The following is a 17,957-nucleotide window of genomic DNA, read 5'->3' on the forward strand; positions in this document are numbered from 1 at the left end:
AATCGTTCATATTTATAAAAACGTGGAATCAAATCTTTGATGTGGAAAAGTGCAGCGCCTCGTCAGGGTCTAAGCAGATGTACACACTTTTCTGTGTAGCAAAGAGCCAGAGTTCTGCAGGTATTTGGAATTATTATTTGTTTAGTTATTTGCATGGAATAAGGTATTTGCTGCTCACCGTTCTCAAGTAAAGGATTTAGATGTTGACTGCATGGTGCTTTTTAATTTGTTTAATTTGCATATCCTCTCACAAATCATTTGCGATTTTTTGTGCGTACATTCTGTCTTTGAATCACATGTATGCACATTTTGATCAATTATTGTAAGATCAAATGTAGGATGATTTCTATGCAGAATTATTTTATAAATGAGGCCCATGGATTTCTGAATGTCTTCTTTCCCTGATTTGTCTCAAACAAAACTCAGAATATCTTTAAAATATTTAATGCCACAAAATCACAAATCCAGCTCTTAAGTTCTTTACTTAGTAAGCAGACACACTCATTGAAATATGAATGCAGCACTTGCAATATTCAGTAAAAAAGAGCTTTTGGCAGAGTTTGATAGAATTTCCTAATTGTGCATGCAAATTAACAAGCCTAAACTATTAAACTATTACCATTGTTATTATTTTTATGGATGATTCAAAACAATTTAGGGCATTTTGGTATTTTTCCTACTCAACTACACTAGCTGTCTTATTTTGTCTGTAACTTTTTTTTATGTTTTGACGGGATGCTTGCATTTATTTGATTCAAAATGATTATAATTGAAAATAACTATTTTCTATTTTAATATATTTTAAAATGTAATTTATTTCTGTGATGCAAAGCTAAATTTTCAGCATCATTACTCCTTTTCAGTGTTACATGATCCTTCAGAAATCATTCTAATATGTTGATTTGCTGCTCAAGAAACCTTTCTTCTTGTTACCAATGCTGAAAACTGTTGTGCTGCTTAATATTTTTGAGGAAACCATGATATTCTGGATTTTTTGATTGTTTGTTTACAGCAGGTAAGTAACAGACATACGCACAATACATAATACACAATACATCACACACACAAAAATCAGATCCAACGATACAAAAGAAACCTTGTTTTGTCTTCCACCCTGCACTCTAATTTCCTTAAAATTGAATGTGCCTTACTTTGTCACGGTTCATGGATTCCCTGTCTCACTCTTGGGTGCGTGTTGAATGTAGGTGAGGGCGGAGCCTGGGATTGGCTCATCACGCACCTGTGGCTGATCACCTGCACCAGCTGCAACTCATCACCTTCACCCTATTTAGTCTCTCTGTTTCTCTCTTGTCTTTGTCAGAGCGTTGTTGGATGTTTCCCCTTGTGTCTCCGTGTTGGTTGTCGTTTCCCCCTTCCGTGAAACGCTGGATCCCTTCCCGGAATACCTGTACCGACCTCCCGAGTCACAGCTGCTCACAGCCTGCCCATGTCGCCAAACAGAGCCTCTCTCACTGCTCCGTCTTATCCGGACTTCTTCAGTGTTCTGAGTTTTGACTTCTGTGACACTATCTGTCAATAAACTGAGTTACTTGCAATTGAATCCTGCCTCTGTGAATCCGTTACAGAACGCTCTGACCAACCATGGATTCAGCAAGTATCAACACCCTACTGACCAGCAGCAACGAGAGACTGGACCAGCAGGAGGCGAACTTAACTGCCACAGGACAGGCAGTACACACCTTGGTGGCACGGGTGGCCGAGCTGACCCAACAGATGCAACAACTCGTCGGTCCCACTGTGCCCGACCCACCGCCGATTCCCCACACACCATCTACATCGCGGCAACCGGAACCACGTCTGCCTACCCCTGAGAGTTATGCCGGTGAGAGCAATTATTGCAGAGCCTTCCTTACCAAGTGTTCCTTGTTTTTCGCTCTTCAACCGCAGACTTTCAACACAGAAAGATCCAAGGTGGCATTCGTCCTCACCCTGCTCTCCGGACGAGCCGCACTTTGGGGAACGGCGGTGTGGGAGAATCAACATCCTTGCTGCTCCTCGTTCCAGACGCTGGCGGCAGAGATGAGAAGGGTGTTTGACCGAGCGGTGACCGGAAGAGAAGCGGCACGTCAACTCGCAGAGCTCCGCCAAGGTAACCGCTCGGTCTCGGACTATTCCATCGAGTTCCGCACCCTGGCCGCCGAGTGCAAGTGGAACGAGGAGGCACAGTGGGACATGTTCCTGCATGGGCTGGCTGACCGCATCCAGAAGGAGATATTCACCATCGACCTTCCGGAGAAGATTGACGGTCTCATTGACCTTGCGTTGAGGGTGGACGCTCGTCTGAGTCGGCTGAGGTCCAGGATGGAGCCTCAGCATGGGAGTGTCGAATGCCCTCAGGCCAGCGCTACGGATGCGGTCAGCTACACCTTCGACCCGGAGCCCATGCAGGTGGGTCGAGCTCGGCTCTCCCGGGAGGAGAAGGCGAGACGGAGATCCCGTGGTCTTTGCCTGTACTGCGGCGGGAACGGACACCTGCTAGACTCCTGCCCGGTAAAAGACCACGCCCGGCGGTAAAAGGAAGGCTACTGTCGGGCGGGATCTCCGTGGAAAAGACCTCATCCTCCACTCTCCTCCCGGTGAGATTGCTGTGGGCAGCTCAGGATTATTCCAGCCTCGCCCTCCTCGACTCGGGAGCGGAAGGTAACTTCATTGACTCTGCCCTTGCTCATAAACTCAACATACCCACCATTGCACTCAAAGACACCATTTCTGTCAACGCACTCAACGGACAAGTTCTCCCTGACATTTCATTCACCACTGAACCACTTACACTGATCACTTCCGGCAACCACACTGAACGCATTTCATTTTTCATCCTGGACTCCCCTTTGGCTCCCGTTGTCCTCGGTCACCCTTGGCTGGAGTTACACAATCCAAGGGTTGACTGGGGACAAAACTCTGTGTCTGCGTGGAGTGATAAATGTTATGAGTCTTGTTTGGTGTCTGCTTGTTCGTCTGTTTCTCGTTCTGTTTTTCAGAGTGAGACGGTGAATCTGTCTAACGTGCCTCCGGAGTACCTCGACCTGAAGGAAGTGTTCAGTAAGTCCCGAGCTGCTTCTCTTCCTCCGCATCGTCCCTATGACTGTGCTATAGATTTACTCCCAGGTAAGTCTCCGCCTAAGGGCAAACTATACTCTCTTTCTATTCCAGAGAGGGAGGCCATGGAGAAATATATTTCTGATTCTTTAGCCTCCAAATTCATCCGCCCTTCCTCTTCTCCAGCGGGGGCGGGGTTCTTCTTCGTGGGGAAGAAGGATGGTTCTCTGCGACCTTGCATTGATTACCGAGGGCTGAATAACATCACGGTAAAGAATACCTATCCTTTGCCGTTGATGTCTTCAGCTTTCGAGAGGTTACAGGGAGCATCCGTCTTCACGAAGTTGGACTTACGTAACGCTTATCATTTGGTTCGCATCAGGGAGGGGGATGAATGGAAAACCGCATTTAACACCCCCAGGGGGCATTTTGAATATTTGGTCATGCCTTTCGGCCTTTCCAACTCCCCAGCGGTTTTCCAGGCACTCGTCAATGATGTGTTGAGAGACATGGTCGACCAATTCATATATGTCTACCTGGATGACATTTTGATTTTTTCTTCGTCTCTCCAGGAACATGTTCGACACGTCAGACGAGTGCTTCAGAGGTTGCTAGAGAATGGGCTTTTTGTCAAGGCGGAGAAATGCGCTTTTCATGCACAGTCTGTTCCTTTTTTAGGGTACATTGTGTCATCGGAGGGAATGCGCATGGATCCCGACAAGGTTAAGGCTGTGATGGATTGGCCAAGTCCAGATTCCCGTAAGGCCCTACAGAGGTTTCTGGGGTTCGCCAATTTCTATCGGCGTTTTATTCGCAATTTCAGCCAACTAGCCGCACCTCTGACTGCCTTGACCTCTCCCCGAACGACGTTCAGGTGGTCCGATACAGCCGAGGCTGTATTCGCCAAACTCAAAAGCCGCTTTGTTTCGGCTCCCATCTTAGTCGCCCCTGATTCCACACGTCAGTTCGTGGTAGAGGTCGACGCATCAGAGGTGGGGGTAGGAGCGGTTCTTTCACAGCGCTCTCCCTCAGATGACAAGATGCACCCGTGCGCGTTTTTCTCCCATCGTCTTTCTCCTGCCGAACGCAATTATGACATTGGTAACAGAGAGTTGTTGGCCGTCAAGTTAGCGTTGGAGGAGTGGCGTCATTGGCTTGAAGGGTCGGGGGTACCTTTTATTGTATGGACGGATCATAAGAACCTTGAATATATTAGATCTGCTAAAAGACTCAACTCCAGGCAGGCTCGGTGGGCACTTTTTTTCGGACGTTTTGACTTTGTTCTCTCGTACCGCCCCGGGTCTAAAAACATCAAACCCGACTCTTTATCTCGTATTTTTGATGCTTCCGAACGCCCGGTTACTCCCGAGTGTATTTTGCCAGAGAAGATAGTTATCTCTACACTCACATGGGAGATCGAATCGAAGGTCAAAGTGGCCTTAGAAGGGGTAACGCCCCCGCCCGGCGGCCCACCGAGTTGTTTGTTCGTTCCGGAGGGGTTAAGATCCGAGGTCCTCAAATGGGGTCACTGCTCCAACATTGCTTGTCATCCAGGGGTAAACCGCACTTGCAGTTTAATAAAGCAACGATTTTGGTGGCCACTTATGGCTCGCGACATTCGCAGTTTTGTTTTGGCTTGCTCGGTCTGTGCGGTTGGTAAGACATCTAACCAACCTCCCCATGGGTTACTTCAGCCGTTGTCTGTTCCTTCGAGACCCTGGTCCCACATCGCTCTAGATTTTGTTACCGCCCTCCCGCCCTCCCAGGGCAAGACGGTCGTTTTGACCGTCGTGGACCGATTCTCGAAGGCAGCACATTTCATTCCCTTGCCCAAATTACCCTCAGCCAAGGAGACAGCGGTATCTGTAGTAGACCACGTCTTTCGGTTACATGGCCTCCCGATGGACGTGGTCTCCGACAGAGGTTCCCAATTTGTGTCCAAATTTTGGCAGGAGTTTTGTAAATTACTAGGAGCCACGGTTAGTCTGTCTTCGGGTTATCACCCCCAAAGCAACGGTCAGACCGAGAGAGCCAATCAGGATCTGGAAAGAGTGTTGCGATGTTTGGTATCCAAGAATCCTTCATCCTGGAGCCAGCAACTCTCTATGGTTGAGTACGCTCATAACTCGTTACCAGTGTCATCTACGGGCCTTTCGCCATTTGAGTGTAGTGTAGGTTACCAGCCACCTATTTTTCCTAGTCTGGATTCCGAGGTCGCGGTCCCCTCTGTTCACGCCTTTATCCAGAGGTGTCATCGCACATGGACCAGAGCCCGTGAGACTCTGCTCCAGGTGGGAGCACGCACCAAGGCTAAAGCCGATCGCCACCGGTCTAAGCCTCCCGTTTACGTCGTCGGTCAAAAAGTGTGGCTTTCTACCAAGAACATTCCTCTCCGCTCCGTATCTAATAAACTTGCTCCCAAATTTATCGGCCCGTTCACTGTCACCAAGATCATTAGTCCGGTGACAGTCCGCCTCAAACTCCCTCCGGCGTACAGGAGGATTCATCCCGCCTTCCATGTATCCAAAATCAAACCTGTTTTTCACTCCCACCTTAATCCGCCAGTCCCGGTTCCCCCACCGCCGCGACTCGTAGATGGGGAACCAACTTATTCGGTTAATCGCATTCTGGATTCTAGACGGAGGGGACGCGGTTTCCAGTACTTGGTGGACTGGGAAGGTTACGGTCCGGAGGAGAGAAGTTGGGTTCCTGCTAGGGACATTCTGGATCACTCCCTTATTGATGATTACAATCAACAGGTAAGGTCGGCTGGGAGCGTCAGGGGACGCTCCTAGGGGGAGGGGTACTGTCACGGTTCATGGATTCCCTGTCTCACTCTTGGGTGCGTGTTGAATGTAGGTGAGGGCGGAGCCTGGGATTGGCTCATCACGCACCTGTGGCTGATCACCTGCACCAGCTGCAACTCATCACCTTCACCCTATTTAGTCTCTCTGTTTCTCTCTTGTCTTTGTCAGAGCGTTGTTGGATGTTTCCCCTTGTGTCTCCGTGTTGGTTGTCGTTTCCCCCTTCCGTGAAACGCTGGATCCCTTCCCGGAATACCTGTACCGACCTCCCGAGTCACAGCTGCTCACAGCCTGCCCATGTCGCCAAACAGAGCCTCTCTCACTGCTCCGTCTTATCCGGACTTCTTCAGTGTTCTGAGTTTTGACTTCTGTGACACTATCTGTCAATAAACTGAGTTACTTGCAATTGAATCCTGCCTCTGTGAATCCGTTACATACTTAAAACATGATATTTTAATGATGAACAGAAAGCTCAAAATAACAGCATTTATTTGAAATGGAAATCTTTTGTAACATTATAAATGTCTTCACTGTTTTTGTTCTTAATGCATCCTTGCTAAATTAAAGCTATGATTTCTTAGAAAGAGAAAACATTTGAAAAGAAGTGTAGATCTAATATAAGTTCTATTCATAAGCAATAGCTGCCTGGGGGCATCACCAAGATGGCCACTGACTGAACTAAATTGCCTTCTGCTGCTTTTATGGGCTTTTTAAAATACAAAAGGTGTAACAGAATCATTAAACTCAAGGACTAAACCAGTCATAAAAGCATCTCTCTCTCTCTCACACTCTCTCTATGCAGTATGCACACACCTCCTCATAAACCACAGTGGTGTAAAAACAGAAGCAGAAGCTTATCACTTCATGGATGTTTTCTCTAGCTGGGCTGATTCTGCTTTTCCTGTGCTTTTTTCTCCGAAGCCCTGCTTGTACTGGACAGCCTGTGACTCTGTCTGTCCATGTGTAGAGCCTGGCACTGGAGAGCTTCATTAATCATATGGGAGAGCAGTTCAGGACAAGACCGCAGGCACATTGTGCTCGGGGACACATACATATGGGGTCAAATCAACAGGGATTAGTTCATAAAGTGAAGCATTGGAGTGCAGGATGGGCCCCCCTTTGGAGTATTATGTGTGTGATGGTAGTGTCTATATATAAGCTTGATGCCAGCTCAGCTTGGTTGCAAAGTTTTCATCTGAGATAAACATAATTATGCTATCCTCAAGATCTTCGAGGAGTCACCTCAAAGCCTTGAAAGCGATATGCTTCTCGTCAGTTTGCTGAAATTATGGAGATTATAGTTCATCAGAGAACACTCAGAAACATAAGAAGCATTTACTGTCATCACTGATGGCGGGTCATGAATGGACTTGTGTTCACACACTCACACACAAAGACTATCCACCTCTCAGAGTTGCCATGTCCACTTATTTTAGGATGGACTTCGCAACGACACACCGCCTCTACAGAACGTCTAATCCAGTAGCCCCGCCCACCGACTCATGAGGGTGATCGGCTCGTGCTAGCTAGTCAACAACAATAAACATGCCGAGGAAAATAGCAAGATCTTGCAGAGCATACATTTAGCACGCTGGACTCAGACATGTATGGGCCAGGGCTCGCTAAGCCCGGCAGGCCGATCAATCTCATTACATTCCGTTCTTGTTCTGCTATTCTCTCTCTCGAGTTGACATCTGAAGGGTGGCGTGCAAATGCGCACGTGTATGTATGCGTGCGGTTCGCGCTTATATCGTACGATCTTGCAGGATATGTGTAATATAAAAATTATAGTCCAATCAATCGCGGGCCGATGAGAAATAAATCCTTGTGTTTGTTTGATAAAGACATTTACGAGCCTGTGATCAAGAAAATCATTCCGGTTGGCGCTTCTCCCTCATTCTCTCCTGTCTTATGTCACTGAACTGACAGGGGAAATTAAGCTGATTAAAAATGCAAATCTTATCCAATCTTAGCCGTGGGCGTTTACTTCCAAGTCTCCAGTGCTTCACGCTCATCAAAACCCAGCTTTTGGAGAGAGCCTCAAAACCAGTGTAGAAAATAGCCTATTACAGTGGTTCTCAAACCTGTCTTGGAGTACCACCAGCCTTGCACATTTTGTATGTCTCCCTCATCTATCACACCTGATTCAACTCATGAGCTCATTAGTAGAGACTGCAAGACCTCGACTGTGTCCGAAAACCTACGCTGCTCACTCGTTGCCTCATCAGCCAATGACTGGTAAGGCAGCGTTTTGTGCATGAAGGCATCTCATGAAACTAATTTCGGACAGACTTCGAAGGAAGTGTAATAGTTTAATGATCTACAGCAAAATAGAGAGAGCTTTGGTGAGAACTAAACACATATTTAATTACTACAGTAGTGATTTCTCACTAGAAATGACATCAGAAGTGTATATGTTGGTAAAAATTGTACATTTACACACAAACTGACCCGCAAACGCAACTTCTGGACGCCATCTTTTTTTCCCAGCTCAACTGTCACTGAATGGAAAGCACAGGATTGTGGGATATCAAAGGCAGCGAAGGACACATGTATGCTGCCTTCAAAAATCGATCAGATTAAGTTATCTCAGGAGATAGGAAGTGAAGCAAACATTAGATTCAGACGCAGCTTGATGGCTTCCTGTAGCCTGACGTGGTCATACTCAATTGTAGTCAGAATATGAGTCTGAAACTGCTCCATTGGGCTGTGATTATGGGGCGTGTTTCAACCGAACCAGGAAAGACATCAATTGGATAGAGCTACAACTAATCAGAGCAACGAAGCGATGCATTGTCAAATGTCAACATAGTTCAACTGCACTGTGTTGCCAAGTCCGCGCTTTTTTCCCCGCGGGTTGTTTTCTATGTCGGCGGGTTGAAGCGACTATTATGTGATATATAGACCCATGAGTGCAAATTTTAGCAGGCAACCTTGCCAAAATAACACACATTTTACCCCCCAAACGCCATTTTCCCCCGGAGAACCCCCCGAGAAGCTATTGTTTAGGGCTAGTAGTTGGCGGGTTTTGTTGTAAAAACTTGGCAACCCTGTCTGCACATGTACTGGAATCAGGCTGGAATACATAATCTTTGCCGGTGTTGTAAAAAATACAATAATTTAATGATACACAGAGTACTTACCCAACATGATCATCATTTCTGAGAGAAATTGTGAAGGTGAATGCATATACATACAAGCTCTCCGTTTAGGATTTGAAAAAATATAATCCAAGCCCCTTTGATGACGTGCATGATTACGTTACTGTTGACCATCTGTCCGTCATCGTCTAAAGCCCGCCCTGATGATTTCATTGGTCTGAACAGTTTCTGTTCGGTGATAATTACTATTCTATGGAGCAAGGCCAGACCGAACTGCCCGACCTAAAAATGTTGTGGGCGGGGCTAAATTTGGCTGGCATCCAGGCTAGCCTTCCTGCCTTCAAATGTGTCCTCCGAAGGCAGCAATTTCCAGATTTCGGATGCAGCCCTAAAATGGGTATGTCAGATATATGGAGACATACAAAATGTGCAGGGCTGGTGGTACTCCAGGACAGTTTTGAGAACCACTGGCCTATTACTTATTAGTTATGATGTTTTTGAATGTAAAAACCACACAAACATCATTAGTTGACCTCAGACAACAGTATAATTTTTTTTTTAAAAAGCCAGTTCATGACACCTTTAATCGCCATAGTTTGCATCTCCTTTTCTCCCATGTTTCTGCCTTTCTAAGGCCCCCTTCTACCCCACTGATAAACAAATACAAGAAAAAATGCCCCTAGACCAATATGTGCATGTTATGGCTCATTTCCAACAAGCAGTACGGTTCAGTACAATTCGGGAACATAAATCCTGATCCGGCTTGCGTTTCCACCTCCAACAGTACCCTTATAGCGGTGTAGCGGTGTGACATCATTCTAGTGAGAAGAAAAGGACACGGTAAACAACAATGGACGACACACAGCAGATCTCGTTCTTTGTTCTCGGCATGGCTGTTTGTCACAAGAAGACAAACATCTTCTGCATCTTCTGCAGCATTTAAGTAAATGCTGCAGGATGCAAGAAAAAACACAGGCAAAAAATTATGCGCAAGTGAAGATTCTCTGTCAACCAATCAACGTTCTGCAGTGAGTCTAGCTCTTTAGTTCCGGACTACTGTGTTAGGTACCCAAACGGAAGGATGCCAAAAAAATAGTACGGTTCAGTACATTAACAACTTCTGACAATGGAAACAGCAAAAAATTAAATACTGTACTGAACTAATCCAGTGGAAACGAGCCATAATTATATATATATATATATATATATATATATATATATATATATATATATATATATATATATATATATATATATATATATATATATATATAAAGTATTTTGCGAGTCTAAACTGCAAGTTTATTCTGTTATAAATTAGATCAATGAAATTCATGAGCCTCCCACCAAGAGCATGACTTGTTGCTTATTTGGATGAGACAGGTTGCTTATTCTAGGCTAGTTTTGGCATACCAATGTGCTTGTTTATTTTTTAGGCAAAATCTGGCAACACTGCCACCTCTACCTTAGTCAAAGAGACACAGACGCGTGTCTATGTAGAGGAGGAGCAGACACGCTGCTGTGTGCAGGAGCTGCCAGGTTATCATAAACTCTTTTGCCCATCCTGGAACCGCGGCTGTCAGCATTGTTGTTGGGGCACCCCTCCACTGTGTGTAATTAAGTCCTTAAAAAGCATGTCAAGACACACACATACAAACTGTGGGCTGACAGGCTGAGGCTCGTTTCCCAGGCATAACATACTACCTCAACTCCATTGCTATAGAGACTCTGACACTTTTGAAAATGGGCTGTTAAATTGGATGTATTGGATCAGCACCCTTGCAAATACAATTGCCTCCATGTATTGTAACCAAAAGAAATAATATTAAACAGCTTTTTTAACAAATGCATGGATTATTTTATATGTTCAAAATCATGCAACTATATAAAGGTTTACAACACAGGAAAAGTAGTCTGAATACGTAGTATTCTGGCACTATATAGTTGGTGGATAAAAGATGGCATGGTCCCATGCTTGAGGACAATAACTATTGTTTTCCTAAAAAGTTTCGGCTGTTTGAGGACTCAATAGGTGGTCTGATTAAACCAGCTTTAACACCTTTAACAGCCCATCCTAGTACTGTCTCTATTCAACCCCTGTAGTCCTCACTTCCTGTGAGAAATGCAAATGTTACACATGCAATTTTATAGACCACCATGCTCAGAGCAAAGAGAGGTACAATTCTCCACTGCTACTGTCTTGTGAGAGATCTTGATAGTTTCACGAGAAAAGGGGGTTTTCTCTAACACAGCTGCAATATTATTGTAACGACTGTGTTTTCAAGTCTTTTACTACATACAATTGTTTTTTATTTTTATGAATTAATTTATTAACCCTATGATTTCCCATGAAAAACAATTCTCATGAACTATTTTATGGTTGTTATCTCCCAAGCATTTCTGCTCGCTAAAGTGCATATTTAAAGAGCATTACATTCCAGTCGCCCCCAAAAATAAAAGGACTGTCATTTATTTACTCACCTTCTTGTTCCAAATCTGTTGAAAGACAAACCAGAGAAAAATCACAAAAAACAAAACAAACAATGGTCCATATAACTTCTAAATGCATATGGACTATACAATTTTATGGTACATTTATAAATTATACTTTTTTTTTTTTGGAGCTGGAAAACTACTGTTACTGTCTGCTTAATTAATCTCGCTATATGATAAAATAAAATAAGCTGATAACATCACTGTTTTTTACAGAATGACTGTACAGCCAAATCAAATTTTGTTGCAATAATTGTCCTATTTAACGCTGAAGCTGCTTTGAAACAATCGTCATTTTAAAAGCGCTATATAAAACAGTTGATTGATTGATTGTTCTGCTTGTGTTGTATGGAAAATAACAGCCATGTATATTCTGCAGAACATCTCTATTTTGTTTTCGTATAGATTTTAAATGACACGAGGGTCGGTTAATTATTACGTTTTATTTTTGTTGTTAAACTATTCCTATAATCGTTTGGCATTTTATTTGGTGACTTTTGTATAGTTGAAAAATGTGTCGATGCATAAACAGCACTCATGTCTTTGGAGCACTGCATTGCAATGTTCAATGATGACAGGCTGCTCTTGTGTAGAAGGGCTAGAGTATACTATTAAATAAAGCATGCTATTAAATGGGTGGTTGGCTCACTGCCTTACCTGCTCTCAGTGCACACTGCAGATTTCTTCAAAGGGATGCCATCATATATAAAATTCCACACATAAGCAGTTCTGTGCGACATAATAGACAAGGTCAGCAATGGATCCTTCTGGGGGGGGGGGGGGGCATCATTATTTATCTTGTTATGTATTTTGTAGTCTTGCAGAAACCATGATGAAGACTGCAAAATGGTGAATTACAGAGTGGATATACAGTATGCTCAAATTAAATTCCAATTATGCAGTTCTTTCATTAAGCACTGTGGTTTTAAAAAAGTCTAATCCTGTACAAACATTAGAAAAAGAAGCAGAATCGTAAACATTTTGAGAGCCAAAGAGAAAACGTGAGAACTCATCACAGTCAGATGAAATCCAAGGGTGTCTCGTGGATATATTCTGGGCGTTTCTTGGGCGTTTTGTGGGAAAACTCTTCCCCGTCCTTGCGCTCACACTGGGTGTGAGAGTAGAGCTGGCACCAGCTCCTTTACCCCAGTTTAATGCCAGCAGTTCAGAAATGTAAACACATTTCCCAGCCAGAATGAACAGCTGGGCCTCTTCTTTAAAAAACTCTTGTGTTTTGAAATTGAATACATGTCCAAAATATATTCGTCATGACGGATGGTACTGAGACATAAAATAGCCATTGCCGCTATACTTAGTGAAAAGCTTTTCAGATACCTGCATTACGCTCTCTTGTCTGCTAGACAAATATCACCTGTAGAAAGTGTCCATTACTCTTCTGAACAATGTTTAAATATATTTAGGAGGAGAGTTGTGTTGGCATTCTGCCAAGTTCGACAACATGCCCAAAGACTCTAGTCAAAGCAGATTACATGTTTGATTTAATGCAAAAACACAAATTGTAGTGATAGAAAAAAGTACATTTGAAGATATTATAAAATCAAAAATTAAAAAAATCTATTTTTATTTTTTATTATTGTGTACCTATTACCGGTCTTACTGTAAGTGATTCATCATGTTAGTCCAAAGAAAAACTAGAAAAAAATCATTGGATTATGTATAATTAAAACTTCCTTCACCTCTGACACAGCTTTTCATGTTTGGCTGACTTCATCCTTATTTTTCAGTTTTCCAATCACTCGTTATACAGAAATCCCTTTTTACAATCCAGATCAAATCAAGTTCAGAAATAGGTTCTGCCTATTTTCTGTTTTCTTTATTAAAAATCCTGTTTTACTATGGAAAAACATAAACATGGAAATAAAATGTGATGACCTTTTTTATAAGTGGTTTCAGTTGTTCCCCCAATGAAAGATTGAAGAATACATCTTGAAATATCCCTTTGACAAAATCTCCAGAAAGTCCTGCACTGTGAAAAATTATTTAGAAAAAAAGTTACCTGGTTGCCTTAAAATTTTGAGTTCATTGAAATTAGAATTTTGAGTTAATACAATGAACATTTTTGGAGATTCGACAACCTTTATTCAAATATTATTAAACGATTTTGTAAGCATATTGGGTAATTGTGTGTGTTTTTATTTCTGATGATGCAGTGAAACATGCCAAATATGTTATTAAACATGCCACAATGCTATTTTTTCATGATTTATCAAATTTTTTATGTGGTTCAGATACAAAAATTTTTTGAGTTTCTATTTATTAAACAAATTTCCTTCATTGTATCAACTCAAATTTTTAATTTCAATAAACTCAAAATTTTAAGGCAACCAGGTTACTTACCCTTTTAAGTTAAACCAACAAAAACCAACCAAATTTTTTTACAGTGTGAACATTATGACCTTAAGGCCATCCTTGATTATGATTTCACTTCTTTTTTCTTTCTTTTTTACTTCAGTTAGTGTGTAATGTTGCCGTTGGAGCATTAACAACATCTGCAAAGTTTAATGCAACTGGGAGATATTTTATTTTAAAGAAATCGCTTTTTAAAGGCTTTAACAAACGTCCGGTAAGCACTACAAAGGCCCTGTCCCAAATGGCACCCTAAACCTAAAGGGCACCTAAACTCAAAGGCACGCGGGCACCCTTCTGAGATCTAAAATGACAAATGGGACACTTTCAGGTTTTGTGGACTTAATGGACACGTGGAGGCTGCGGCCATTATAAGTCCACAAGACCGAACGTGCACATGAAGTGTGCCATTTGGGACAGGGCCAATGAACCTGTCCCAAGGTTAGTGACATTACAAATTCTAAAATCTGCATACACTCTGCGCCCAGGAACATGCAACATGGGGGGTGATGCCATGTTGTCATGCTGTCACATCTTTTTTTTTACATTTATTGCAATACACTATGGCCCTCATTTATCAATCTTGCGTAGAAACGGGCGTATATGTTGGTGTAAGATTATGCTTACACTCCTCTGACCGCCTGATTTATGAAGCAGTGCACACCTCTGCAATCCAGGTGTGCGCAATACCTGTCCTTGATAAATGCCATGGCTGAAAACGATCGTCATTAGAATAACACACCCCTATATATTCAAGTCTCTGCCTCCCCCACGCCCTCATTTTACGCCATGGACACACGGAAGACGGCAAAGAAGCGAAACTTCTCCGGCATGGAGATCGGGCGCGTCTCAATCATCTTACTAGTCCACTAGTCAGGGCACTGATTAGGACATAAGTCAACGGGCTGACTCCCTGATCAGTGCCCTGACTACTGAACTTGTGAGATGATTGAGAAACGCCCATCGAGACAATCACCAGGGAAGTGGAAAAAACGAAATAGTTTTATTTGGGAGTTTGAAGAGTGGGATTAAAGGCACCCAAAAAAACAAAATATGGACCTAAATTACGAGTACTGTTAATAGTGTGGGGGTTGAGAAGCGCACTCCAGCAGTTTAAATAGCTGTTTGGATGAGAAATTATCAATGCGTTATTTTACAGCACGTGTTTTGAAACAATTAGCATTTAATTTCGTATCGCGGCACATGTAGGCTATTGGGGTGTACGATATAGCAATAGCGATTTAAGTACACAAAAACCAGATGAATCCCTTTAAATATATCATCGGATCAATGTCTTGAGGTGTGATAACTGTAGTATAAGCGGAATAATTTACTCTGCTTCGCATCGTGACCGCATCACCACCTCGGGTGTGCATTATTTTTATAATAATTCAACGGCCCTTTGTCAATTATTCCTTACTTAAACTAAATGATACCTGTTCTATCTTCATGCAGCAGCATATATTCTCTGGCTCTGAAGGTATATCTTACAACAGTTCTTATAGATTATATGACAGAACCTGCTAATCGATGACTTGAAGATAGCTATATCAGCTACACAAATTCATCTACTAACCATTCAGAAATGTCCTGTTGCATTCTTCATGTGTCAGGTCTTAGTGAGTCTCTTCATCATTGTCCGACTCCGCTTTGAACATAAGACTGAATGGTTTCTTTTCAGTTCGTGTCTGCGTGAAGTAATCAAAGCTGCGAACATTAGTTTTTGAAGCTCTGCATTCTTTTAGAGCACCAGCTCCTTTGCATTTAAAGGGACACACAAAAAACGTGGTTTTTGCTTATGCTCAAAAAGTCTCAATTTTAACATGCTCAAAAAAATTCTGTTGGATATTTTGAGCTAAAACTTCATACACACTCTGGGGACAGATATTTATTTTACATATTTTAAAAAGGTGCATAACAGGATTAACAAAAATATAAAAAGGAAATTGGTCACCAACTCAGAATACAGTCTAAATGAAGTCTTCTTCCTAGTAAAGATAATTTTACTTTCACTCCATTTTTAGCAGGAATGCAGGAACCGGACAACCAGCCACCAGTGGCCACTTAGTCCATCAATATGACTGTTCTTGTCCATGTGTAAGTGGCAGCTAAACTCCCCCTGATGACAGTTAGACTGTAAACTGAGAGGTCAGATGTAGTGATGCCCACTGCTGAGCAGCTATTTGCCTGTGTTGGAAAATACCAGCCATGACAAACAGATTCCACATCATGTTTATCTGAGTCACAGTCCCTAAGATAAAGCGGATAAGATTGGCCCAAGTTATTGCTCATTTTTAACATGGGTTTTATCAAGTAACAGTTTAATAAGGCTTTATAACTATTCTCCCAGAGTATACAGTGGAATTATGCATGCACCGTTACCCCTCAATGATTTTATAAAAATTCTTAAAAGTCTGAGCTTAGTGGCATTACATACAGTCTGCGGTTTTATGATTCAGAAAATCAGTCATGTGAGGAAATTAATGTTGAAAACGTGATGATTACATGTTGTGGAATGGGGCGAGACAGTTTACATTTCATACTTTGATAACTGTTCTCACCCTCAGCCTTGAGTGGATCCAATATGAATGATATGATATGAATATGAATGAAGACAGGCAACACGTTCCCTTTCACAAAAACAGATAAGCAACAAAAATAAAAATAAAATAAGACAAGCTCTAGATCCCTTCTGAGGGACACGTCCTGTGCTGTTTGAGAGACATGGTCTTGCGTTCATCTTGTCATATCAAAGTCAAATATGTGTTGCCATCTGTTTCCATCTTTCTTATTTTTATGTTGGCCTGCTCATAAATACAAATTAGCTTTGCTAAATACAAAAATTTCTTACTAGTTTGCTTGTTTCTTTATTTGGAACTGCAACACAATCTCATATTTGATGCTGCAAGAGAAAACATTATTTCCTGCCCTCATTTTAACCCTCTGCTCTGAACGCTCTGTTTTAAGGGGCGTGTCTGCTGTGAGAGTTCAGTGTAAACGCCCACTGCTGTGATTGGCTAACGTCTTTCCATTTGAAATAGTATTACTGCCTCTTTTAGCATGTTTTTACTATTACAGCTCTCATGTTTAACTAATTGTGAAAAGTGTTGCATTACATTTAGATCTATGGCATTATGTTTGGATCGTGGCCTGAAAGTTTGCAGAGATGATCATTGTAGCCGATCACAGACATAAAAGGAGGATCTCGTCATTGCAACTCAGTTTCTGTACACTAACGAATGATTTCATCTTCACTAACAGTGCAAACATGATATAGTTCAGAGATTCATTGAATAAAACGTGAGCCACTGATAAACGCGTCACTGATAAACTCAATGTTTGATTGATTGACAGCTGCAGCATGTGCTGCTCCAAATTTTGCGAAGGGAGCTTTGTTTGATCGCTTTCTTTATAGAATTTAATCAGCGTTAAATAACAGATTATTTTCATTCTACTAAGAGAAACAAAGCAATTGTGGACGTTTAGTCACTGTTTTGATTTACTGACACACAGACAAAGAACACCTGACTGTACATGAATCATTACATTTCAGATCAGACATTAGAATTAACGCATTTACTTACATGTTGCACTGCTGTAGAGCCCAGGCAATGCACAATATTTTGTAATCCTCAACAGTATGTTTATTGCTCGATAATGCAATTCGTTTAGCTCCACGAGCCGGTGGGTGTGGCAACAAGAGCAGGTGTACTTATTTATCTGTTGAGGTGCCGTTTAAGCATAAGATGACGTCAAGGGGTCGACATATTCTGAAATCGAGTGTTTTCTGTGCCTGGTGTCAATAAAAGTTTTATTTGAGTAACAAGGAAGTTTTCAGCTCCGAAACGTATTCATAACCCCTTTAAGGTCAGACTACATCAGGCACACTATGTATGAAGTGTCTTTTGTGACGTGTTTGAATTATGAGCCACTAGTTCAATCAGTGAATCCATCTCTCCTCCTCCAGTCGAAGCTGCTCTGCTGGGGGTTCTAGGTGGTCCCACCAGGCATGCTGACTCCAAGTTAAGGTGCCTAAGTAGATGAGATCATTAGATTAAAGCAAAGAATGTCTGCTCTCAATCAATGGCATTAGGGCTAGCCGATATGAAGGTAAATTCCATGCAATAGTGGAAAA

At 42.3% G+C, this 17,957-nt stretch overlaps 1 protein-coding gene across 2 annotated transcripts in view; it reads left to right on the forward strand.

Moving 5' to 3' along the window:
* Nucleotides 1-17,957, forward strand: part of bcar3 (BCAR3 adaptor protein, NSP family member) — a 95,455-nt gene that overhangs the window by 18,049 nt on the left and 59,449 nt on the right. The window lies entirely within an intron of this gene.

Source organism: Pseudorasbora parva, chromosome 13 (assembly GCF_024679245.1).
Source record: "Pseudorasbora parva isolate DD20220531a chromosome 13, ASM2467924v1, whole genome shotgun sequence".
In the NCBI taxonomy this organism is placed as follows: domain Eukaryota; kingdom Metazoa; phylum Chordata; class Actinopteri; order Cypriniformes; family Gobionidae; genus Pseudorasbora; species Pseudorasbora parva.